At 44.2% G+C, this 25,544-nt stretch overlaps 1 protein-coding gene across 2 annotated transcripts in view; it reads left to right on the forward strand.

The window, feature by feature from the left end:
* Positions 1 to 726: 726 nt before the first annotated feature.
* LINGO1 (leucine rich repeat and Ig domain containing 1) overlaps positions 727 to 25,544 on the forward strand; it is a 336,332-nt gene continuing 311,514 nt past the window's right edge. For both annotated transcript variants that reach the window (XM_070763556.1, XM_070763557.1), the window contains exon 1: positions 727 to 963. The gene's annotated coding sequence lies outside the window, so the exon portion shown is untranslated. The remainder of the gene's footprint in view (positions 964 to 25,544) is intronic.

Raw genomic sequence — 25,544 nt, forward strand, 5'->3', positions numbered from 1 at the left:
ACAACAACAACAACAATAACAACAACCACAACAACCACAATAATAATAATAATAATAATAATAATATGATAACAACAACAATGCAAAGGGAACAGCTCTTCTTCTTCTTCTTCCTCCTCTTCTTCTCCTCTTTCTTCCTCCTCTTCTTCTTCCTTCTCCTCTTCTTCTCTTCCTCCTCCTTCTTCCTCCTTCTCCTTCTTCCTCCTCCTCTTGTTCTCCTCTTTCTTCCTGCTATACTTCTCCTTCTCCTCCTCCTTCTTCCTCCTCCTCCTCTTCTTCTCCTCTTTCTTCCTCCTCTTCTTCTCTTTCTTCCTCCTCTTCTTCCTCCTCTTCTTCTTCCTCCTCCTCCTTCTTCCTCCTTCTCCTTCTTCCTCCTCCTCTTGTTCTCCTCTTTCTTCCTGCTATACTTCTCCTTCTCCTCCTCCTTCTTCTTCCTCCTCCTCTTCTTCTCCTTCTCCCTCTTCTTTCTCTATCTATTCTTCCTCCTCCTCCTCCTCTTCTCTTCCTCCTTCTTCCTCCTCCTCCTCTCCGGGGCGTCCCGCAGCCCAGCCCAGTCCGGCGCGGGCCTCCCTCCTCCCCTCCCGGCTGATGTCATGCGCAGCTGGCGCGGCCGCCCGGGGAGCCCCGAGGAGCGGCCAGACGCGGGCTGGGCTGGCGGCGGCGGCGGCGGCACGAGGAGGCGGAGGCGGAGGAGGAGCGGAGGGGAAGCGCTGCAGCCGCCGCCGCCGCCCCGCGCATCTCTCGGGCGCCGCCGCAGCCAGGCGAGGCAGGCGAGGCGCCGGGAGAATGCGCGCTCCTTCCCAGCCACCGCCGCCGCCGCTGCTTCGTCTTGCTGGCCGCCCGCGGGACTGAGCCTCCCCTGGACGCCGGGCGGCCGGCCGCGGGGACCCTCTGGCGGAGCAGCTTGGATGCCGGGTCGGGCGCCGGGGCGCTCGGGCTCCCGGGCCGGGCAGCAGGCGGCAGGTGAGTCCAGCTCCGGAGGGCACCTTGGCCGGGCTGGAGGAGGGGGGGGGGCGCTGGAAGGCTGAGGGGGTTCAGCCCGAAAAAGGGGGCTCGGTTTCTGGGCTGTCCATCCCTTTCCAAACGCGTAAAAGCGCTCGGGATATGCCCCGGAACCCTCTTGGATTTGGAAACAATGGGCTCGCCGCTTTGGTTCCCCCCCCCCAAGAGTTCCTTCGGAAGGCGAGATTTTTTAAAAGGGGGATGGGTTCGCTGGGACGCAGAGGGTGAGTCTCCATCCGGAGGGGGGTCTTGGCCGGGCTTGAGGGGGGGGGGGTAGGAGCGGTGGTGTAGCCAGCCCGGGAGAGGTCTTGGGTCTTGGCATAACCCCCCCCCCTTAATCTGGAAGGCTTGCTTACCTCCCAAATGCGTAAAAGCGCTCGGGATATGCCCCGGAACCCTAGTTGGCTTTGGAAACGATGGGCTCGCGCAGTTTTTGGATTTTTCCTTGCAGAGGCGAGATTCTTTTAAGGGTGGGGGGTCGTTGGGACACGGAAGGTGCGTCTCAATCCGGGGGGGGGTGTCTTGGCCGGGCTGTGGAGGCTGTGAGCGGTGGGGGGTTTGGTTCTTAGCATGGCTTGCCTCCTTTCCAAATGCGTAAAAGCGCTCGGGGCATGCCCCGGAACACTCTTCCTCGACCCTGCAACCATAGTCGTCGTTGCCGCTGTTATTCCTAAAGAGTTCCTTACGAAGGCGAGATTTTTTAACGGCGAGGGGATCTATGGGAGGGGGGAGGCTTCTCCTCCTCCCGCCTGCTCGCTTTCTCACGCTTTCTCTTGCCTTTCAACATCCCCCCGCTCCACTCCGCGCGCTTTTTCTACCACTCTTTCCTGCGGGGAAAGTGTGATTGGCAAGCACGCGTTCACACGAGACGCCGGAGGCTGCCCGGGAAGGTTTGCGCACCGAGGTTTAACCCCAGCCGAGGTCCGCAGGTGCGGCTGGCGAGCTTTGGACGCGCGGGGGTCCGGCGGGAACCGGGCGACACTGCAAGGGGACGAAGGAGGGAGGGGCGGTTTTGCAATCCCGGGTTTGGAGGGAGCCAAACTCAAAAAACCTGCTTCTGGAGCGAATCCCTTTCTCTTTGTTCGAGAAAATCTGGGATTGGGGGTTTGAGCCGTTTCAAACAAGGGAGTTGCCTGCGTTTTAGGGCAGACAGCTCTCCCCCACTCTCCAAGGATTTGGGGCGAGGGAGGAAGAAAAAGCGGTTCTTTGCAAAAAGGTTTTGGACCCGCTTGGCTAGCAAAATGCTACCTGCCCGCTTTGTTTGTGTACGTTTATGCGCGCGCGCCTGTGTATCCCAAGGCAAAACCAAGGAATTAAAAGAAGCAGTCGCGCTTTTTGGTCACTTGGATGATGGATTCAAGATTGGAAGATTGGACTGCCACGTGACTGGGGATGGGGTAGGGTCTCCTGCTTGAGCAAGGGGCTGGACTAGATGACCTGCAAGGCCCCTTTCAACTCTAATCATAAATAAAATAAATAAATAAATTCCTGGAGCAGCTGAGCTGCTGTGCTCTCTACAAGTCAAGGATAACATTCCATTATTAGGGAAGAGTTCCCCCCCCCCCCCCTCCATTCTGCGTTGCTGCTGGGCAGCCTTAGAAATGGAAGAGGGTCCAGGAAAAGAGAGAAGGGAGGGGGTAAACCAGGTCAAATGTTACTTTAAATATATATAGGGAAGGGATTGGATACTGTAGCCTAGAGGATAATTCTCTGCCTTACAAGGCAAAGGTTGCAGGTTCAAGTCCCAGTGGGTATGGCTAGCTGATGAGGCCAAAATGAGGCCTATGTATGTGTGTGTGTGTGTGTGTGTGTGTATATATATATATATACGAAAACATATATATATATATATATATATATATATATATATATATATATATATGTAGATTGTTCTGAGTTCGGGTTTTGCCCTGTGTAATATTTTGCATGTCTATGCGATGTTTCGGTGAAATCATTTTACAACAACACGAAGCTTGGAACTTCAGCCTGATGATGGTGAATGTGATTTCACCGAAACGTCGCATAGACATGCAAAATATTACACAGGGCAAAACCCGAACTCAGAACAATCTACATACATATACCCGTGAAAATTTACGAAAACAAATATATATATATATATGTATGTATGCATGTATGTATGTATGTATGTATGAATGTAGATAGATAGATAGATAGATAGATAGATAGATAGATAGATAGATAGATAGATAGATAGATATATCACATGTTTTTTTGCTGAATTTGAAAATTAAGGGAGACTAGGATAGATCTATTTCAGCCCTATTTTGGCCTCATCAGCTAGCCATACCCACTGGGACTTGAACCTTGAACTTGCAACCTTTGCCTTGTAAGGCAGAGAATTATCCTCTAGGCTACAGTATCCAATCCCTTCCCTATATATATTTAAAGTAACATTTGACCTGGTTTACCCCCTCCCTTCTCTCCTTTCCTGGAATACAGTATATATATTCGTAGATTTTCACGGTTATATGTATGTAGATTGTTCTGAGTTCGGGTTTTGCCCCGTGTAATATTTTGAATGTCTATTCGACGTTTCGGTGAAATCACATTCACCATCATCAGGCTGAAGTTGTTAGCTTTGTGCTGCTGCAAATATAGTTTTATATTTAATTTTATATTTTATATTTATATAAACTATGTTTACAGCAGCACAAAGCTAACAACTTCAGCCTGATGGTGGTGAATGTGATTTCACCGAAACGTCGCATAGACATTCAAAATATTATCTCACATATTTTTGCTGAATATTAAAATTAAGGGAGACTAGGATAGCGCTATTTCGGCCTTGTTCAACAGAAAAAAACCACACACACACACACACACACACACATATATATATACATACACACATACACATACATATATATCCTAGTCTCCCTTAATTTTAAAAATTCAGCAAAGACATGTGATATATATATAAACACACACACACACTGCTCAAAAAAATAAAGGGAACACTTAAACAACACAATATAACTCCAAGCAAATCAAACTTCTGTCAAATCAAACTTCTGACAATCAATTTCACCTGCTGTTGTCAGCACATTCAACTTTGTACAGAACAAAGTATTCAGGGAGAATATTTCATTCATTCAGATCTAGGATGGGTTCTTTTTGAGCGTTCCCTTTCTATTTTTGTATATTTCTAGCTTACATACCTGGTGTAAAAAGGGTCCTTTAAAAGCGGGAAGGAAGTTGCTGGGAAATCCCCTGGTGTCCTCTGGAAAATTTTTTCCCTTTCCTGAAGTTCCTTGCTAAATTTTCCTGGATTCCATGCCTTTAACCACAAGATCATATGCTGCAACATCCTGCCTGTCGGCGACAACTTCAGCTTCAACCACAACAACACAAGAGATTTAAACTTAATATTAACCGCTCCAAACTTGACTGTAAAAAATATGACTTCAATAACCGAGTTGTCAAAGCATGGAACTCATTCCCGGACTCCATAGTGTCATCCCCAAACCCCCAACACTTTACGCTTAGATTATCTACGGTTGACCTCTCCAGATTCCTAAGAGGTCAGTAAGGGGCGAGTACAAGTGCCCTAGAGTGCCTTCCGTCCCCTGTCCTATTGCTCTCCTATATCTCCTATTCCTTTCTTCTATTCCTATATCTCTTCTTCTGTTCTTTCATTGATATGTTCTATTCCTATATCTTCTTTTCTATCATTTCTTTCTTTTTTAAATATAATTTTTATTGATTTTTTAAAAATTTTGCAAAAACATAAAACATAGAAGTGTACCATCACCAAACAAAAAAATTAAAAATCCCCTTCACTGGGGAAGATTTAATTCTGTATCGTTCATTTACTTTATTACATTGTTCATTCTTTATAAAGTGATTGAATTTTATTTTTTACATTTGCATCGCTTGCTGATATTGTTAATATATAATTCTTAACCTTCTCCCACCGCCTCATTGTTGCTGCTAATTTCTCTTCATTATAGTTGTGTAATCTAATTTCCATAATTTCATAGTGAATGTGGTCCACCATGTACCTGCAGCAATTTTTTGTGGTCCATTTATTATCATCTTTCCACCCAAGCACTATGGTTGCCTGGGCACTTTCTATCGCTGCAATTTTGATTTCTTCGTATTCTTTTACCTCACTATTTTTAATCAATAATGCTGCTTCCTTGGTTATTTCTTTTCTATTATTTCTTAGATATATTTTTGTTCTGTCTGGGTCACTCCAGAAGCCAAGACCAACCCAAAAAGAGAAGCCAGACACACTGGTAAAAAGCAAAGGCAGTTTTATAAAATCCAAGAAAAACACAGGTAACAGAAAATGTCCTTACAAACAGGAAAACGCTGTATCTTCAGATATATCCACGAAGGCAAAAGTCCATGCAGCACTACAGAATTCTTGCTGCCAAGCTGAGGCTGTAGATAGCAGACCTACACCTCCCATGGGTCTTCCAAAGCTGCTGGGCCACAAGCCAGGAACAGAGACGCCGAGAAACAAGACAGGATAACACAACTCCAAACTGATAACACTCCACATGGCTTCAAGGGCTTGCCTGCCTTTTAAACCCTGCTAAGGAGGACCACACCCAAACCCAGCTGTTCCTAATTCAGTGCTGATAATACTTCTTTAATTGCTCCTTTCTTTGATCTGAATGTCTCTGTCGCATGTCAATGACGGCTTGTGCTTCATCACCTAATGACTCCAAACTACTGGCTGGGGAGAGCCCCCCCCCGGGGCTCTCATGCTGTTCTCCTTCATCCCATTCCTGATTTTCCTCTCCCCCGTCCGACTGTTCAGCCCCCTCCTCTTCGCTGTCATCCTCCTCCGGGCATGGAGCCAGCAGAGACACAGCCGGTCCCTGAGCAGCCTCAGGCTGAACCACAACAATTTTACTATGAGTATCTCCTCTATAACCTTCATCATGTATTTTGCTATGTGTATATAGATATATACCCACTAAAACCCTCATTGTGTATTGAACAAAATAAATAAATAAATAAAATAAATAAATAAAAAATAAACGTTGACATTGCTATTCCCCTACACACACACCCCTGCACATTTCATTGATGTGAAAGGATAGTTTCAGCGCTTTGCTCTTCGTTTGTCTGCCCTTTGGTGGAGGAGGTCCACATCAGGGCCAGCGCAAATGGCCAGCCAGCGGCTTTGATTTTCTAATTTATTTTGGAGTGTTGGAGGAAGACGGCTATTTAAAAGCCAAGTGTCAGGCAAGCGTCGGAGAAATAAAAATGAGCTCATCCATCTTTTATGCATCTTGTCCTCCAACGGTCAACCCCCTCCAGAAGATGAGCTCCTTGGGGTGGGATGGATTTGAGTGCCTGCCCTCTTTTCTGAGAATAAGCCTTCTGAGTGTAACAGTCACGGTTTTCCAAACAATGTCATCTGGCGGGACCCAGGGGAAGAGCCTTCTCTGTGACGGCCCCGACCCTCTGGAATCAACTCCCCCCGGAGATTAGGACTGCCCCCACCCTCCTTGCCTTTTGCAAACTCCTCAAAACCCACCTCTGCCGTCAGGCATGGGGAAATTGATTCCCCCGGGCCGTTTCCGTTTTACGCAAGGTTTGTCTGAGATGTATGATTGTTTTTATATTAAGGGTTTTAAATTGTTTTTATCATTGGATTTGTACCGTGTTTTGTGTTGTGAGCCGCTCTGAGTGTCCGGAGAGGGGCGGCATACAAATCTAATAAATAATAATAATAATAATAATAATAACAACAACAACAACAACAACAACTGATTTTCCATAAACTTTAAAATCTTCTTCAAGTTTAGCTCGTTTATGGATGAGTTCATGGATTGTGGCCATGGAGGTTTCTTGGACATCTTATGGAAGTAGCTGATGGTTGTATTTTGTTACCATTCACTGAAAGACTTTGCCCTTGTGGCTCAGGAGAGGTGGAGACATCAAAGATGAACAGGCCATAATTACAGTACAGGTGGCCAGATTCTTTTGTATAGTTACAATGGGTCAATTTTGGTTGGTCAGCCAAAAGTCATGAATCCTGTAAGTCGTTTGTCTCCAGATGTCCAAGAACCTCAACACCTAGCATGTCTTTGTTGACTTGGGTGATGACCAAGTTGGTGATGGTTATAACTTTGGATGGTCAACGAACTGCTGTAAGACAAGGGCTACATTTATCACCCAAGAATCTGCTACTAGGATCAAAGAGATTTTAAAATGTTTAGAGTCTTAAGAATCTGAAACGGTTCTTGGATGTTCTGTCTTTATTATATTGATGGCCTTTGACTGTAATAAAGGTTTTACTTACCATTACCTTGGTACCAACCAGGTCTGAACTTGGCTAGCCACTGGGCTTAGACTGAAGGCCAGACCTCAAGTTTTCATTGGGGGGGGGGAAGAGGGAGAAGGAGGAGGAGGACCACTTGTTGATGGATTTGACGCCTACTTCCTATTTCCGTCTAAACTCTCAGAATTCCCTTACAGAAAGAAACTTGGAGAAACCGTTTAACAATTGAGAAAGAAAGTAACATTTGTTGACCTGTTGTAATTTTTCTCTTCATTGTTCTTGAATGCACCTTGTACTGGATCTCTCTTATTTACTTAGTATTCTCATGCATCTTTTACTACTTTATAAGTAACTCAAGGCAGCAAACATATCTAATAATCCATCCTCCTTCTATTGACCCCACACACTCTCAGTCTCCTGGTGATTGGCTCAAAATAACCCAGCTGGCTTTCACGGCTAAGGCGGGACTAGAACTCTCAGTCTCCTGGCGATTGGCTCAAAATCACCCAACTGGCTTTCACGGCTAAGGCGGGACTAGAACTCTCAGTCTCGTGGCGATTGGCTCAAAATCACCCAGCTGTCTTCCATGGCTAAGGCGGGACTAGAACTCTCAGTCTCCTGGTGATTGGCTCAAAATCACCCAGATGGCTTTCATGGCTAAGGCGGGACTAGAACTCTCAGTCTCGTGGTGATTGGCTCAAAATCACCCAGCTGTCTTCCATGGCTAAGGCGGGACTAGAACTCTCAGTCTCCTGGCGATTGGCTCAAAATCACCCAGATGGCTTTCACAGCTAAGGCGGGACTAGAACTCTCAGTCTCCTGGTGATTGGCTCAAAATCACCCAGATGGCTTTCACGGCTAAGGCGGGACTAGAATTCTCAGTCTTGTGATGATTGGCTCAAAATCACCCAGCTGGCTTTCACGGCTAAGGCGGGACTAGAATTCTCAGTCTCCTGGCGATTGGCTCAAAATCACCCAGATAGCATTCACGGCTAAGGCAGGACTAGAATTCACAAACTCCCAGTTTTGGGGCCAACCACTACACTCAATTAGCTTGAAGCTGTTTTGGGTCCAGCTGTCTGGGCAGAGGACGGATGCAATTTTATCTCCTGTTTTGGAACTTTGGAGTTGGAAGACACAAACATTCCCAAAGTGCCTCCCAGCTCTGTTCTGAGCAGGCGGTTTGATCAGCTGGGAACATCTGCTCCTCCATCCGTTCCCTGCGGTGCTTGCTCAGCTAGCTGGTCTCCGCGATGGATCAGAAACATAGAAACATAGAAACAAAGAAGACTGACGGCCAGTGTTCCCTCTAATTCTTTTGGGGGGTGGGCGGAAAAGTATAGTGTCTGAGCGGCAGTCCCTTTGGGACTGGGCGGCACAGAAATAATAAATAAATAAACAAATAAACAAATAAAAAACCACCCTGTTTTGCCTCAGAGAATTTCAAAATAAAATACTGTACTGTGTGTCTATAACAGTGAGCTCATAATAGGGCAACTCTATCAATATCAAAATGCCATTTAAATAGTTGAGCTAGTTTCAAACTAGATTTTGATTTTCTTTCTCTCTTCCTTACTCCCATTCTTTTTCTTTCTCTTTTCCTTCCACTCTTTTTTCTATCTGTTTCTCTCTCTTCCTCTCTCTCTCCTTCCCTCTCACTCTTTCCCTCTCGGCTTCTGGGCAGGTTTGGAAAACTCTGAGTTGATGATGATTTTTAAGTGAGCGATTGCTCACTGCTCAGCTTAGAGGGAACTATGCTGACGGCAGAAAAAGACCTCATGGTCCATCTAGTCTGCCCTTATACTATTTCCTGTGTTTTATCTTAGGAGGGATATATGTTTATCCCAGGCATGTTTAAATTCAGTTACTGTGGATTTACGTCTGCTGGAAGTTTGTTCCAAGGATCTACTACTCTTTCAGTGAAATAATATTTCCTCACGTTGCTTTTGATCTTTCCCCCAACTAACTTCAGATTGTTTCCCCTTGTTCTTGTGTTCACTTTCCTATTAAAAACACTTCCCTCCTGAACCTTATTTAACCCTTTAATATATTTAAATGTTTCAATCATGTCCCCCCTTTCCCTTTGTCCTCCAGACTAGACAGATTGAGTTCATTAAGTCTTTCCTGATACGTTTTATGCTTAAGACCTTCCACCATTCTTGTGGCCCGTCTTTGGACCCGTTCAATTTTGTCAATAAAACAGAAAGAGGACTTGGAAATTCCATGTATGAAGGAGTAGCTGGGAACGCCAGATGGATAGGCGTCCGAAACCTCAGTAATGTATTTTTTGGAGTACAGTGGTACCTCTACTTATGAACTTAATTCGTTCCGTGACCAGGTTCTTAAGTAGAAAAGTTTGTAAGTAGAAGCAATTTTTCTCATAGGAATCAATGTAAAAGCAAATAATGCGTGCAAACCCATTAGGAGAGAAATAAAAGCTCCGAATTTGGGTGGGAGGAGGAGGAAGAAGAAGAAGAGGAGGATAGTTGCTGTCCAGAGCGAAGGGAGTGTTTCTATTCTCTGGGTGCTGGCAGAGGTTTATTCCCTCTTCAGGTGCCCAGAGAAAGGAAAATGCTTTGTTTACTCTGGACTGCCAAAGCCAATGAAAGGCTCCTCTGGCAGCCCAGAAAAGCCCGAGATGGCCGGGATTAAAGGGGGAATGGCAGGAAACTGACCGGGCCTTCGTGCTGCTCTCAAATTTCCTGGGAATTTTTTCCGGGCTCGGGTTCTTAAGTAGAAAATGGTTCTTAAGAAGAAGCAAAAAAATCTTGAACTTCCGGTTCTTATCTAGAAAAGTGCTTAAGTAGAGACGTTCTTAAGTAGAGGTACCACTGTATAAGACGCACCGGAGCATAAGACGCACCTTAATTTTGGGGGAGGAAAATAGGGAAAAGAATCTGCTTGCCAGGTATTCACCTGGCTAGCAACCTTAGTCTGGTCAGCTTCAGCACATTATTTTATCCCCTAATTAGGGCTTTTAAAAATGTTTATTCCTTTAGTTAGGATGTTTCATTACCCAACTATGTAACATCATCAGTGCTAGAAGGGAGTTAGGAATCAATGTAAAAGCAAATAATGCATGTGATTGGGGAAACCACAGGGAGGGTGGAGGCCCTGTTTCCTCCCAGGAGATTCCTAGAGAGGCCCCACGGAGGCTTCTCCCCCCTTTTCCGGCCCTGTTTCCTCCCTGGAGATTCCTAGAGCGGCCCCATGGAGGCTTCTCCCCACCTTTTCCGGCCCTGTTTCCTCCCAGGAGATTCCTAGAGAGGCCCCACAGAGGCTTCTTCCTGCCTTTTCCAGCCTTGCTTCCTCCCAGGACATTCCGAGAGAGGCCCCACAGAGGCTTCTCCCTGCCTTTTCCAGCCTTGTTTCCTCCCAGGAGATTCCTAGAGAGGCCCCACAGAGGCTTCTCCCTGCCTTTTCCAGCCTTGTTTCCTCCCAGGAGATTCCTAGAGAGGCCCCACAGAGGCTTCTCCCTGCCTTTTCCAGCCTTGTTTCCTCCCAGGAGATTCCTAGAGAGGCCCCACAGAGGCTTTTCCCTGCCTTTTCCAGCCTTGTTTCATCCCAGAAGATTCCTAGAGAGGTCCCACTGAGACTTCTCCCTGCCTTTCCTGGCCCTGTTTCCTCCCAGGAGATTCCTAGAGAGGGCCCACGGAGGCTTCTCCCCGCCTCTCCCGGTTACAGTATCGGAGGCTCAGGTTTGTAAGTGGAAAATGGTTCTTGAGAAGAGGCAAAAGAAATTTGAACACCCGTTTCTTATCTAGGAGGTACCACTGTATTGTCTTCTATTGGTGATATACAAGCTTTACTGACAAGATATTATTCACCAAACAGATGCTGGGTGAACGAAGAAATTTTTGCACCAGTGATCTGATTAAAATATATAGTGGGATCTGCTGCTGCTGCTACTAATAATTTGTTCAAGCGGCAGTTGCACCTCCTGTTGTATCGCAGCTTAATATTCCATATGGCAATCCCGTATCGGCTTTCCTAAAAAATATATATTATTATTATTATTATTATTTGAGGATGCCTGCTGCAAATGTAGAGGCTGCAAATGTAGAGGCTGGCACTCTCTCACTGTGGCTAACCTCATGCAAATTGGCTTTGGCTTGGTCTGCGCATCTAGCCCCTTCTAGGTCAATCAAACCATGGCTTAATGCAGGCGTGAAAACAGCTGAATTGAAACCTGTGCTTTTGTTCGCTTTAATGTCGCTGTTTCTGATGCCACCCTTGTAATTTTTCAGTAGGAAATGATTTGTTAATAGCTGAAGGCTCGGATGCAGCCGAAATCTCAGTTGAAGGCTGCAATCCTTGTTCTTTCGATTTCTTCTTCCCCCTTTTTAAATAACATATTTTTTACTCTTTACGTATATTATAGATGTATTGAATACAGGGTATTTGTCCTGGCATTCCACTTGCCATGAAACAAAGATTAAAAACAAGATAACACATATATATTATAGATTCGACACAAAAATACGTAACCCTTCCCTGGCGCAGAGCTGAAGGGATTGGATACTGTAGCCTAGAGGATAATTCTCTGCCTTACAAGGCAAAGGTTGCAGGTTCAAGTCCCAGTGGGTATGGCTAGCTGATGATGCCAAAATAAGGCCGAAATAGATCTATCCTAGTCTCCCTTAATTTTCAAATTCAGCAAAAAACATGTGACATATATATATATATACTGCTCAAAAAAAGGGAACACTCAAATAACACATCCTAGTACTGAATGAATGAAATATTCTCATTAAATTCTCTTTGTTCTGTACAAAGTTGATTGTGCACAACAGCAGGTGAAATTGATTGTCCATCAGTGTTGCTTCCTAAGTGGACAGTTTGATTTCACAGAAGTTGGATTTGCTTGGAGCTATATTGTGTTGTTTAAGTGTTCCCTTTATTTTTTTGAGCAGTGTATATTTTTTGTGTGCCTGTGTGTAATATGTATGTACACATATGGTATATATACATAGAATTAAAGAGTATATTTGGGATGTTCAGGAATAGTAAATAGATTGTATCTCTTTGAGGTGAGGAGAGGCCAGGCACCCTAACCCTAATTCAAACCCTGATGTGAGTGACATCAAGTTAGCCACCTTTAAGTCAGTCACATGACCTTTAAGCCACCCCCAATCACATGATCATCAAGCCACTCCTACCTGGTCACATGGCCAGCAAACCACACCCACAAAATAAGCCATGCCCACAGTGTGGTAGTAAAAAAATTTGCAGCCCTTAACTGCCCCCACCATAGAGTCTTCTCCTAGCATGACATCCTTTTTCCTCTATCTTTGTTAACTGAGAGACCTACCAATGTGGTGCCACCAGCGACAGGGACCTGCAGCAGAGAGATGAAAGAGCCACAGGCGGCTCCAGAGCCCGGGGGTTGCTGACCCCTGTTCTAGGGTTACGTTTAACCTTGGGTACACGATTCTAATGGAGGGAGAGATGGAAGGCATTAATCTTGGCCCCACACAAAACCTAGGTGCCAAGACAGACGGACAGCTCAATCGATTAAACAGGTGGAACCATAAACCATCGGATGTGATATAAAAACAGCATCAAAGAAATGGGAGCCAATGACAGGGAGAAATAAATGATAGCAGCAGTTACGGATAAAAAAGAGCACAGGGCTAACTCAGCACAGCGTTGTGGAAATGAATGAAGGGATATTGCACCGCCGCCTACCAAGGAGAGTAAAAATATATTTATCAGGCGAAATGAATCCCAGATAAATCAAGGTTTTGGAACGTCTGGCATATCGGGAGTGTTATCAAAAAAAGCCAATTGTGGAAAGATCCCTTTCCTGTGATTTGAGAAGAGAATAGACTTGCGTCTTGTTATCCCTAGAATACCAAAATGTGAGCTAGACTTGGGATAAATTTGCACAACCTGGTGTGAGCAGCGGAGCAAAATCCCTGGTGCAAAAAAAAAAAAATCAAGAGAAGAATTTAGGGGTAGTGATTTCTGACAGTCTTCAAATGAGTGAACAGTGCGGTCAGGCGGGAGGAAAAGCGAGTAGAATGCTTGGCTGCATAAGGAAGAGGTAGATTGTGATCCCACTGTATAGAGCGCTGGTGAGACCAACAATGTCGTCTGGCGGGTCCCGGGGAAGAGCCTTCTCTGTGGCGGCCCCGACCCTCTGGAACCAGCTCCCCCCGGAGATTAGAACTGCCCCCACCTTCTTTGCCTTCCGTAAACTCCTTAAAACTCACCTCTGCCATCAGGCATGGGGGAATTGAGGCATTCCCCCTCCCTCCCCCAGGCCTATATAATTTATGTATGGTGTGACTGTGTGTATGACTGGTTTAATAATGGTTTTTTTAATGTTTTTTAAATTTATTAGATTTGTTATGAATTGTCTTATTGTATGCTGTGAGCCGCCCCGAGTCTACAGAGAGGGGCGGCATACAAATCTAATAAATAAATAAATAAATTTGGAATAATACTGTGCTCAGTTCTGGAGACCTCACCTACAAAAAGAGATGGATCAAATTGAACGGGTCCAAAGACGGACTACAAAAATGGTGGAAGGTCTTAAGCATAAAACGTATCAGGAAAGACTTCATGAACTCCGTCTGTATAGTCTGGAGGACCGAAGGGAAAGGGGGGACATGATCGGAACATTTAAATAAGTTAAAGGGTTAAATAAGGTCCAGGAGGGAAGTGTTTTTAGTAGGAAAGTGAACACAAGAACAAGGGGGCACAATCTGAGGTTTGTTGGGGGAAAGATCAGAATCAACATGAGAAAATATTATTTGACCAAAAGAGTAGTAGAGGCTTGGAACAAACTTTCAGCAGACATGGTTGGTAAATCCACCGTGACTGAATGTAAACAGACCTGGGATAAACATAGATCCATCCTAAGATAAAATACAGGAAATAGTGTAAGGGCAGACGAGATGGACCAGGAGGTCTTTTTCTGCCGTCAATCGTTTATGTTTCCATGTTTCTAAAAAATGTTCCTTGTTTGTTCATTGCCTGAATTAGAGAGCACATGTGCCCGCACACACCGAAAACTTGCAGCTGTGATTAAAATAAGCCTTCCCAAAAGGGCAACGCATGGCACGTCTCCAACTTTCCCCCCTTGCAAAATGTAATTTTAGAATTTCCAAATTAGCATCTGGGAGCGGGGCTGAGCCGCCAGGCCGAACGCAAATAACGCAGCGCAAAGACAGAAGATTTCTTGATGGTTAGCTCCAAATTTTCTTCTATTTATTCTCTCCTCTTGACTTCAGGAATTGCATGGGTGGCAGAGGTGGGTTTCAGAAGGTTCTGACCTGTTGTGGAGAACCGGTAGCAAAAACGTCGAGTACAGTGATACCTCGTCTTACAAACTTTTCGAGATACAAACCCAGGGTTTAAGATTTTTTTGCCTCTTCTTACTGTTCTGTCGGGCTCTCTGGTAGAATCCTCCCAAAAATCCACAGGTACAAATTTCAGACACACACACGTTTGAAAATTCAAAGCAATGTTATTTATAATGAAAAATCACTTAAACCAAGCCCTCTTTTGGAATAGCAAAGAGCACTTGTCTCCAAACAAACTGGTAATTGGTACAAGTCCCTTATCAGTTCTGTGATACTTAGCTTGCAGCTATGAGGCAATTCACAGTCCTTCTTCTTTCACAAAGTGAAACACACTTTGCTCTGGTTTAGTTTCAAAGCGGGGAAAAATCAGCACACAAAAGGTCAAAGTCAGCAAAGCAGTCACGAAACACAACGATCAGATAATCCTCCACAATGGCCAAACCCACAGGCTGCTATTTATAGCAGCCTCACTAATAACCACAGCCCCACCAACCACAGGTGGCCTCATTTTCTTTGATAATAATCTCTCAGTTGTTGCTGCCTATGCATTGCTCTCCGCATGCGTGGCTGTATCATTAACTCTTGTTCTGAATCCAAGGAGGAGCTAGATAATTGATCTCCTTCTGAGCTGTCTGCCACACTCTCCTCCTCCCTGTCACTCATGTCTTCTTGGTCAGAGGAGCCTTCATCATCAGATTCCACCGGGGGCAAAACAGGCCTGCAGCATGTGGATGTCTTCCCCACATCCACAGTCCTTGGGGCAGGAGCTGGGGCAGAGCTAACTACAACACTTACAAACTATTTTCATCTTACAAACCCACCACCGCCACTGGGATGCCCCACCTCCGGACTTCCGTTGCCAGCGAAGCACTCGTTTTTGCACTGCTGGGATTCCCCTGAGGATCCCCTCCATGGGATACCCCACCTCCGGACTTCTGTGTTTTTGCGATGCTGCAATAATCCAATACTAAAAACAATTAAAACCCATTTTAATAAAAAACCAAACATACATACAGACATACCATGCATAAAATTGTAAAGGTCTAGGGGGAAAGAGGATCTCAATCCTTTTTGCCCAGTTTCCTTCTTCTCAAGAACCAAAACGCTGAAGACCTTTTGGATCCTAACTTCACCGGAAAGTTGTCTTCTTCAGATAATGCCACCTTGGGATGTAAAATTTTGTCTAAGTTAAACTCGTTGATACATTCATGTGTGTGACCTTTTCTGGACGTTTTATCTTCTCCCTCCTGGGAACTGACTCGTTTTTTTCCCGAGTTGGCTTGACATGAGATTCTTCCTGTTTTACTAGGGAAAATATATGCTTCCTCAACGATTGCTGGGGCCTCCCGAGAGATTTCTTAGATGTCCTCCGAAACAAGCTTAGGGAACTGGCAACTGAGTTTTTCTCCCTTTCCATGAAGGGATGGGAGAAATAGAGGAGCAAACCTCAGAATTCATCATTTTATGATGTGCAGGTTGCCAGGTATTTCCAAAAACGCCCTCCCAGAGCCTCTGTGCAAGCCAAAAATCAGCTGGCCAGCACATACATGCACGTTGGAGACGACGGTTTGCGTGCCAGCAGATATAGCTCTGCGTGCCCCCTGTGGCACCCATGCCATAGGTTTGCCATCACTGGTCTATCTCAATGGCTTTCTGTCCAAGTTCTGAATGATCTCTGTAGCTGGTCAAATTCCTCTTTCTTTCTTTCTTTCTTTCTTTCTTTCTTTCTTTCTTTCTTTCTTTCTTTCTTTCTTTCCTTCCTTCCTTCCTTCCTTCCTTCCCTCCTTCTTTCCTTCTTTCCTTCTTTCCTTTCTTTCCTTCCTTCTTTCCTTCTTTCTTTCTTTCCTTCTTTCCTTCTTTCCTTCTTTCCTTCGTCCTTTCTTTCTTTCCTTCCTTCTTTCCTTCTTTCCTTCTTTCCTTCGTCCTTTCTTTCTTTCCTTCCTTCTTTCCTTCTTTCCTTCTTTCCTTCTTTCTTTCCTTCCTTCCTTCCTTCCTTCTTTCCTTCTTTCCTTCTTTCCTTCTTTCCTTCTTTCCTTCTTTCCTTCTTTCCTTCTTTCCTTCTTTCCTTCTTTCCTTCTTTCCTTCTTTCCTTCTTTCCTTCTTTCCTTCTTTCCTTCTTTCCTTCTTTCCTTCTTTCCTTCTTTCCTTCCTTCCTTCTTTCCTTCCTTCCTTCCTTCCTTCCTTCCTTTCTTTCTTTCTATCTTTCTTTCTGGACTAAGCTGTGGCATCTTCTTGTCTTTCTTTTCATGACCTAAAACTTAGGTCCTAGCTTAGGTTACATTCATAGGATATGAGCCGCAAGATCTCATTTCTGACCTGGTCACAACCAACCCACCTTTGTTGCGTTCATTCAGTTGAAAGCCAATGTTCAAAAGGTCTGAAAAGATGTTACACCGAGACCTGTAAAAGTGAGATGGAGAATGTGGTGTTTTTGTTCTCTAACTTTGATCTTGTACCGATGCCTGCTTTTTCGCTGTTCCTTTCTCTCATCCGTCACGCTGTATGATTCACGGTTGCAAATGATTGCCGGGCAGATAACCCTTTTTCTAAAGGATGAATAATACAGTGTTGAATTTTGCTTGACAATGGGTAAAATCAGTTTGGATAAATGGTTCTCTAATAACGGTCGTCCTGAAGGGGAAGGAAAACACACATCAGAGATGGTGTTTTTATTAGTTTATGAAGATATAAAATGTAGAAAATGATGGGAAGCTAGGGGAGAATAAAGTAAGGACAGGACAGAATAGAACAGAATTCTCCCTTTGTCCAAGAGTGATTGGACACGCAAAGAATTTGTCCCTAGTGCGTAAGCTCTCAGTATACATACAACCTCAACTTCTTTATTTTTACACAATAATATATGTTTGTTTGTTTATTTATTTATTTATTTATTTATATTTATTTATTGATTGATTGATTGATTTATTTATTTATTTATTTATTTATTTATTTATTTTTGATTTACTGATTGATTGATTGATTGATTGATTGATTGATTGTTAGAGTTGAAAGGGACCATGCAGGTCATCAAGTCCAACCCCCTGCCTGAGCAGGAATCCTAAAGCATCCCAGCCAAATGGCAGTCCAATCTCCTCTTGAAAGTGTCCAAAGTTGGGGAGTTCACAACCTCCGCAGGCAGGCCGTTCCACTGGTTGATCGCTCTGACCGTCAGGAAGTTCTTCCTTACTTCTAGGTTGAATCTCTCCTTGGTCAGCTTCCAGCCGTCGTTCCTCGTCCGGCCCTCTGGTGCTCTGGAGAATAGAGTGGCCCCCTCCTCTCTGTGGCAACCCCTCATATACCTATATACAGCTATCATGTCCCCTCTGGCCCTCCTTTTCTCTAGGCTATCCATGCCCAGTTCCATAACAAGAAATGGCTATGCTAGCCATTTCTATAACAACAAACCTATCAGTGGATAGAATTCCTATCAGGGATAGGAAGAGATAGGATTGGAGAAAAACAGAATCGGCATATTGCCCCTAACAATCTGGGTCCTCATTTGACCCACCTTGGAAGGATGGAAGCCTGAGTCGCTGGTGAGATTTGAACTGCTGAACTAGCAGTTAGCTGAAGGAGCCTGCAGTGCTGCGCTTTTAACCACTGCGCCATCCCAAGGCAACCATTTTTCCAAAGTTCCAGAAAGCAGGACAAGAAGACTAGACTTTCAATCCTGGGCCTAGAAAGTTTAGAATGAAGACGCCTTAAACAAGATCTAAGTATTGCCCACAAGATCATATGCTGCAACGTCCTGCCTGTCGGCGACTACTTCAGCTTCAACCACAACAACACAAGAGCACACAACCAATTTAAACTTAATATTAACCGCTCCAAACTTGATTGTAAAAAATATGACTTCAGTAACTGAGTTGTCGAAGCGTGGAACTCATTACTGGACTCCATAGTGTCATCCCCAAACCCCCAACACTTTACCCTTAGATTATCTACGGTTGACCTCTCCAGATTCCTAAGAGGTCAGTAAGGGGCGAGTACAAGTGCACTAGAGTGCCTTCCGTCCCCTGTCTTATTGCTCTCCTATATCTCCTATACCTTTCTTCTATTCCTATATCTCTTCTATTCTTTCATTGATATGTTCTATTACTATATCTTCTTTTCTATTCTTTCTTAGATATATTTTACTATGAGTATCTCCTCTATAGCCTTCATCATGTATTTTACTATGTGTATATAGATATATACCCACTAAAACCCTCATTGTATATTGGACTAACTAACTAACTAACTAACTAACTAACTAACTAACTGAATGAACGAACGAATAAATAAATAAATGAATAAATAAATAGATAGATAAATAGATAAATAGTAATGGATGGAAACTAATTGCAAGTAATTCCCCGACAATGAGAATAATTAATCAGTGGAACAGCTTGCCTCCAGAAGTTGTGGGTGCTCCAACACTGGGGGTTTTTCAAGGAGAGACTGGACAGCCATTTCACTGGAGATAGTATAGGGTCTCCTGTTTGAGCAGGAGGTTTGATTAGAAGACCTCCAAGGTCCCTTCCAACTTCTGTTAATTCTGATGGTGAGACTGAGGGGAGAAGGATGGGATGAGAAGAGATGGCATGTAGGTTGGAGACTTTAACTGCAGGATACAGTGGGGAGAGAGGTGCTCAAGAGGAAAAACCAAGATGCAGAGAAGAACAAGAACATCCATGAAATGGAGAACTTCAATCATGACGAATGATGCATATGAAGCCAAGAAGTGCTGCCGATTCTGGATAGATGGAGGTCCAAATTCCAGACCAACATTTTGATGGAAAGCCTTGAAGGCAACTGCTAGAAATTGTGTATCAAAAAATTGCAGCAGACTTCCAAAGGAATTCATCCTGAAGACACCCAAGGCCCCAAAAGTCCAATATTTGAAGGAGGAGACTTTGAGAAGCATCTAACCCAACATAAATAAACAAACAATCAGATTTCTAAATTTAGTGACTGTTCTCCCTGTGATGAGACTCTTTATGGAAAGGATTTGGTCTTCTCCGTTTCCATCCCGAAGGAAAAACGGAGCCCCCGTCCTCAATTCAGAAGCGTGGAACTCATCTGATTGCTTTGTCTCTGCAATGTAACTTTTGCCGATCAATAAAATTAATCCCATTTATCCTGGCGTGGTTAAGAGGGACGCTTGAAGGTCCCTAACCAGCAGGAAGAAATGGGGGTGATTAGTGTCAATTCTCCTTGTTGCCTTGTGATGGATTTTCATCGTTGCCTCTACAGATTCTTGGCTTGGTTGCCTTTTGCCCTAAATAGCTTGTCTAATAAAAGTTATTATCTTGAGGCACAAATCTACTTCATGCTCCAATTTCACTTTGCAAGAGTCAATAATAATAGCAGGACAATGATTGTTTTAAAGCAGGACCTTTCAGAAATCAGGGTTGGCCTTTTCTTTCCTCTTCCAGCCCCCACCCCCAAGTACTATCTTGAGAAATGAGGTCGCACCAATGCTTGGAAAAGGCTTTCGAGCTGATAAACGGGACGCCCAGGTTGACATTAGCAGCAAAATCAATTGAACATCTTTGGCAGTGTCCGTCAGGAATCCAGAATGCAGATGAGTCTTTGGTGATGAAAGCTAGTCAACCCATCGACCCGAGGCTGCTGGCTTAAAGGGCAGACAAAAAACAGACAGTACTTCCTTGTGCTGTGGATGGAGCCCATATCATTGTTTATAAGCCATATTTTATGAATGGCTTTGTGTAAGTAAGCTGTGTTGGACTGCCGTGAAGATCTGGGATGGATTATGGAACCTTCCAAATAGAAACATAGAAACATAGAGTCTGTGGAGAGGGGTGGCATACAAATCCAATCAATCAATCAACCAACCAACCAACCAACAAACAAACAAACATAGAAGATTGACGGCAGAAAAAAGACCTCCTGGTCCATCTAGTCTGCCCTTGTACTATTTCCTGTATTTTATCATAGGATGGATCTATGTTTATCCCAGGCATGTTTCAATTCAGTGACTGTGGATTTACCTACCACGTCTGCTGGACGTTTGTTCCAAGCATCTACTACTCTTTCAGTCAAATAATGTTTTCTCAGGTTGCTTCTGATCTTTCCCCCAACTCACCTCAGATTGTGCCCCCTTGTCCTTGTGTTTCCTATTAAAAACACTTCCCTCCTGAACCTTATTTAACTCTTTAACATATTTAAATGTTTCGATCATGTCCCCCTTTTCCCTTCTGTCCTCCAGACCAGTGTTTCCCAACCTTGACAACTTGAAGATATCTGGACTTGAAGTCCAAATATCTTCAAGTTGCCAAGGTTGGGAAACCGTGCTCCAGACTGTTCTGTCGGGCTCTCTGGTAGAATCCTCCCAAAAAGTCACAGGTACAAATTTCAGACACACACACGTTTGAAAATTCAAAACAATGTTCTTTATAATGAAAATTCACTTAAACCAAGCCCTCTTTTGGTATAGCAAAGAGCACTCATCTCCAAACAAACTGGTAATTTGTACAAGTCCTTTATCAGTTCTGAGATACTTAGCTTGCAGCTGTGAGGCAATTAACAGTCCTTCTTCTCTCACAAAGTGAAACACACTTTGCTCTGGGTTAGTTTCAAAGCGGGGAAAAAACAGCACACAAAAAGTCAAAGTCAGTAAAGCAGTCATGAAACACAACGATCAGATAATCCTCCACAATGGCCAAACCCACAGGCTGCTCTTTATAGCAGCCTCACTAATGACCACAGCCCCACCCAACCACAGGTGGCCTCATTTTCTTTGATAATAATCTCTCAGTTGTTGTTGCCTATGCATCGCTCTCTGCATGCGTGGCTGTATCATTAACTCTTGTTTTGAATCCAAGGAAGGAGCTAGATAATTGATCTCCTTCTGAGCTGTCTGCCCCACTCTCCTTCTCCCTGTCACTCATGTCTCCTTGGTCAGAGGAGCCTTCATCAGCAGATTCCACCGGGGGCAAAACAGGCCTGCAGCATGTGGATGTCTCCCCCACACCCACAGTCCTTGGGGCAGGAGTGGGCCAGAGCTAACCACAACACAGACTGTACAGATTGTGTTCATGAAGTCTTTCCTGATAGGTTTGATGCTTAAAACCTTCTGCCATTTTTGTAGCCCATATTTGGACCCATTTTGTACAAATCAAACCTGCCGTGGCTTTTACGTGGTAGACTTGGTTTGCACACAGCCACTGCTTGGCTTCCACCGACCCACCGCTACAACAAATAGCTTTGCTTGCCTTGGAAGTAGACCGACGCCAAAATTAATCCAAAAGGGCTTCAGAGCAGGAGGACAATGGGGTGGGAAGGAGAGTCAAACACAACGGAAGGAGTCTAACCTTGATGATTATGGCCCACCTTGACCAGGTCAGGGATGCTAACAGGATGCCGTTGCCAATAAAACCGTTTAGCTGTCCAGTTCTTGGCACAAGCTGCCTCTCTCGCAAGAAGTAAATATTTAATACTCACATGTCTGATACCTGAAATTGCTGCTTTTAGATGCATTTTGTGCTATTACTTGGTTTCCACATTAACAACAACAGGCCAAGGCACTCAGGTATATTCTCCCTCGCCTTCTCAGCTCTCCCCAAAAGTGTAATTGCTTTGGAACTGCCAGATAGTTGGTAAAAAGCAATTTTCTTCACATTATGGGGAAAATCTATCCCATCATATTATTTGCTGTAACCTTTGAGAGTTCGAGGAGAAGCCGCAGCAGTAGCAGTAGAAGCAGACTCAGCTCGGGTGCAGCCTTCAGATTGGCTCTTTCTTTCTTTCTTTCTTTCTTTCTTTCTTTCTTTCTTTCTTTCTTCTCTCTCTCTCTCCCTCCCTCCCTCCCTTCCTTCCTTCTTTCTTTCTTTCTTTCTTTCTTCTTTCTTTCTTTCTTATTTTCTCTTTCTTTCTTTCTTTCTTTCTTTTTTTCTTTCTTTCTTTATTCCCCCTTTCCTTTCTTTCTTCCTTTTCTTGCTCTTTCCCTTCCTCTCTCCCTCTCTCTCTACCTCCCTCTCTCCCTTCCTTCTTTTTTCCTTTCCCCCTTGCCCGCTTCCTTTTTCATTTGTTCATTCGTTTGTTCGTTCCTTCCTTCCTTCCTTTCTCTTTCCTCCCTCCCTCCCTTTCTCTTTCCTCCCTCCCTTCCTTCCTTACTTGTCTTGCCCCCTTCCCTTCCTCCACCCTCTTTCTGCCTCCCTCCCCCTTCCCTCCCTCCCTCCCTCCCTTCTTTTTTTCTTGCCCCCTTCCCTTTTTTCCCTTCCTTCCTTCCTTTCTCTTTCCTCCCTCCCTCCCTCCCTTACTTTCTTACTTGTCTTGCTCCTTTCCCTTCCTCCACCCTCTCTCTGCCTCCCTCCCCCTTCCCTCCCTCCCTCCCTTCTTTTTTTCTTGCCCCCTTCCTTCCTTCCTTTCTCTTTCTTCCCTCCCTCCCTTCCTTACTTTCTTACTTGTCTTGCCCCCTTCCCTTCCTCCACCCTCTCTCTGCCTCCCTCCCCCTTCCCTCCCTCCCTTCTTTTTTTCTTGCCCCCTTCCTTCCTTCCTTTCTCTTTCTTCCCTCCCTCCCTTCCTTACTTTCTTACTTGTCTTGCCCCCTTCCCTTCCTCCACCCTCTCTCTGCCTCCCTCCCCCTTCCCTCCCTCCCTTCTTTTTTTCTTGCCCCCTTCCTTCCTTCCTTTCTCTTTCTTCCCTCCCTCCCTTCCTTACTTTCTTACTTGTCTTGCCCCCTTCCCTTCCTCCACCCTCTCTCTGCCTCCCTCCCCCTTCCCTCCCTCCCTTCTTTTTTTCTTGCCCCCTTCCCTTTTCCTTCCTTCCTTTTCTTTTTTCCTTCTTTCTTTCCCCTCCTCTCTTTTCAACCTTGTTTCCTGGACCATTACTAAGCCAGTGTTTGGCAGTTTAAAGCTGTGTGGCCTTCAACTCACATCTGGCTGGGTAATTCTGGGCATTGAAGGCCACATAGCTAAAAGTTGCCAAGGTCAAGAATCGCTGCACTAAAGAAATCGCGGCAAGATGTGTGGGTGAAACGCCATATTTATCCAAGGCAAACTTTGCATGTTCTCTAATCCCTTTGAGTCTCCGGTGTCATCTTCTTAGTAGAGATGGTTATTCATGAGGACAGGTTGAGCCTGAAATGATCATCAGCAGTGAATTTTTAATGGAAATCCTATTGTTCTTTGAGAAATGTGTTTTATGCATCTGGATGTGCTTGAAGGGTCTTCATCGGTCTTCATCAGCCCAGAACCTTCTGGGTTTGTGTGATGTCTATTCCCATAATCCCTGCATGGTTTTTGGCTGGGTGGGGACTCTGTGGAGCTCAGTCCAACATACTTGGAAGACACCCAAGATGGCAAAGCCCAACTTATCCATTACGTGATCGGAGTGTCTGAGAAAATATTGATAGGAAGCCTAGAAGCAAGAAATGAATTCAATGATGGACTCTTTCCTTTCCTTTTTCAAACAACAGATTGCCCACAAAATCATATGCTGCAACGTCCTGCCTGTCAATGACTACTTCAGCTTCAACCGCAACAACACAAGAGCACACAACAAATTCAAGCTTAATATTAATCGCTCCAAGCTTGACTGTAAAAAATATGACTTTAGCAATCGAGTTGTCGAAGCGTGGAACGCATTACCGGACTCAGTAGCGTCAACCCCTAACCCCCAACATTTCTCCCTTAGACTATCCACGATTGACCTCTCCAGGTTCCTAAGAGGTCAGTAAGGGGTGTACATAAGTGCACTAGCCTGCCTTTTGTCCCCTGTCCAATTGTCTCCCCTTATCTCATATCTCATATATCTTTTCTTCCTTTCATGTATCTTCTCCTCTACTTTTATATCTTTTCTTTATATATAATACTTCATGTCTATCCTCTTCAATATGTATTGTGTATTGGACAAAATAAATAAATAAATAAAATAAAATAAATAAGAGTAGAGTAAAATAGAGTAGAGTGGAGTAGAGTACAATTGAGTAGAACAGAATTATTTATTGAAGTATTTATTTGTTGGTTTGTTTATTTATTTATTTATTTATTAGATTCTTAATAGGAATATTTGATCAAAAAAATTGAAAGGAAATACTAGTATATTATATTATATTATATTATATTATATTATAGAATAAAATAGGATAGGATAGAATTCTTTATTGGCCAAGTGTGATAGGACACACAAGGAATTTGTCTTTGGTGCAGATGCTCTCAGTGTGCATAAAAGAAAAGATATGTTTGTCAAGAATCATGACGTACACACTTAATGATTGTCATAGGGTTCAAATAAGCAATCAGGAAACAATATTAACCTAAATTGCAAGGATACAAGCAACAAAGTTTGTTTTTTGTTTATTTGTTTAGCAGAAGGATGGCATTTTGGTAAAAACCTGTTCTTATCTAATTGTCTTGGTGTGCAGTACTCTGCAGCAATGTTTTGAGGGTAGGAGTTGAAACAGTTTGTGTCCAGGATGCGAGGGGTCAGTAAATATTTTCCCCACCCTCTTTTTGACTTGTGCAGTCTACAGGTCCTCAATGGAAGGCAGGTTGGTAGCAATTGCTTTTTCGGCAGTTCTGATTGTCCTCTGGAGTCTGCGTCGGTCTTGTTGGGTTGCAGAACCAAACAATTATAAACAATCTGGGTCCTCATTTTACTGACCTTGGAGGAATGGGAGGCTGAGTCAACCTTGAGCCTACTGAGATTCGATCTGCCAAACAGCTGGCAGCCAGTGATCAGCAGAAGTAGATTAGAACATAAGAACCTAAGAAGAGCCCTGCTGAATCAGGCCAAAGCCCATCGAGTCCAGCATTCTGTGTCCCACAGTGGCCCACCAATTGTCCATGGGAATCTTGAGCAGAAAGAGAAGGCAAGACCTTCCCTTTCCCTTGACCCCCAACAAATGGTACCCAAGGGAACCCTGCCTGCCTCAGCCAACATAGAGGCGGCACTTGGACATCCGTTTCAATAACCACCTATGATACACTTGGCATCCATGAATCTGTCTAATCCTGCCTTCA

Source organism: Erythrolamprus reginae, chromosome 10 (genome assembly GCF_031021105.1).
Source record: "Erythrolamprus reginae isolate rEryReg1 chromosome 10, rEryReg1.hap1, whole genome shotgun sequence".
Classification (NCBI taxonomy): Eukaryota; Metazoa; Chordata; class Lepidosauria; order Squamata; family Dipsadidae; genus Erythrolamprus; species Erythrolamprus reginae.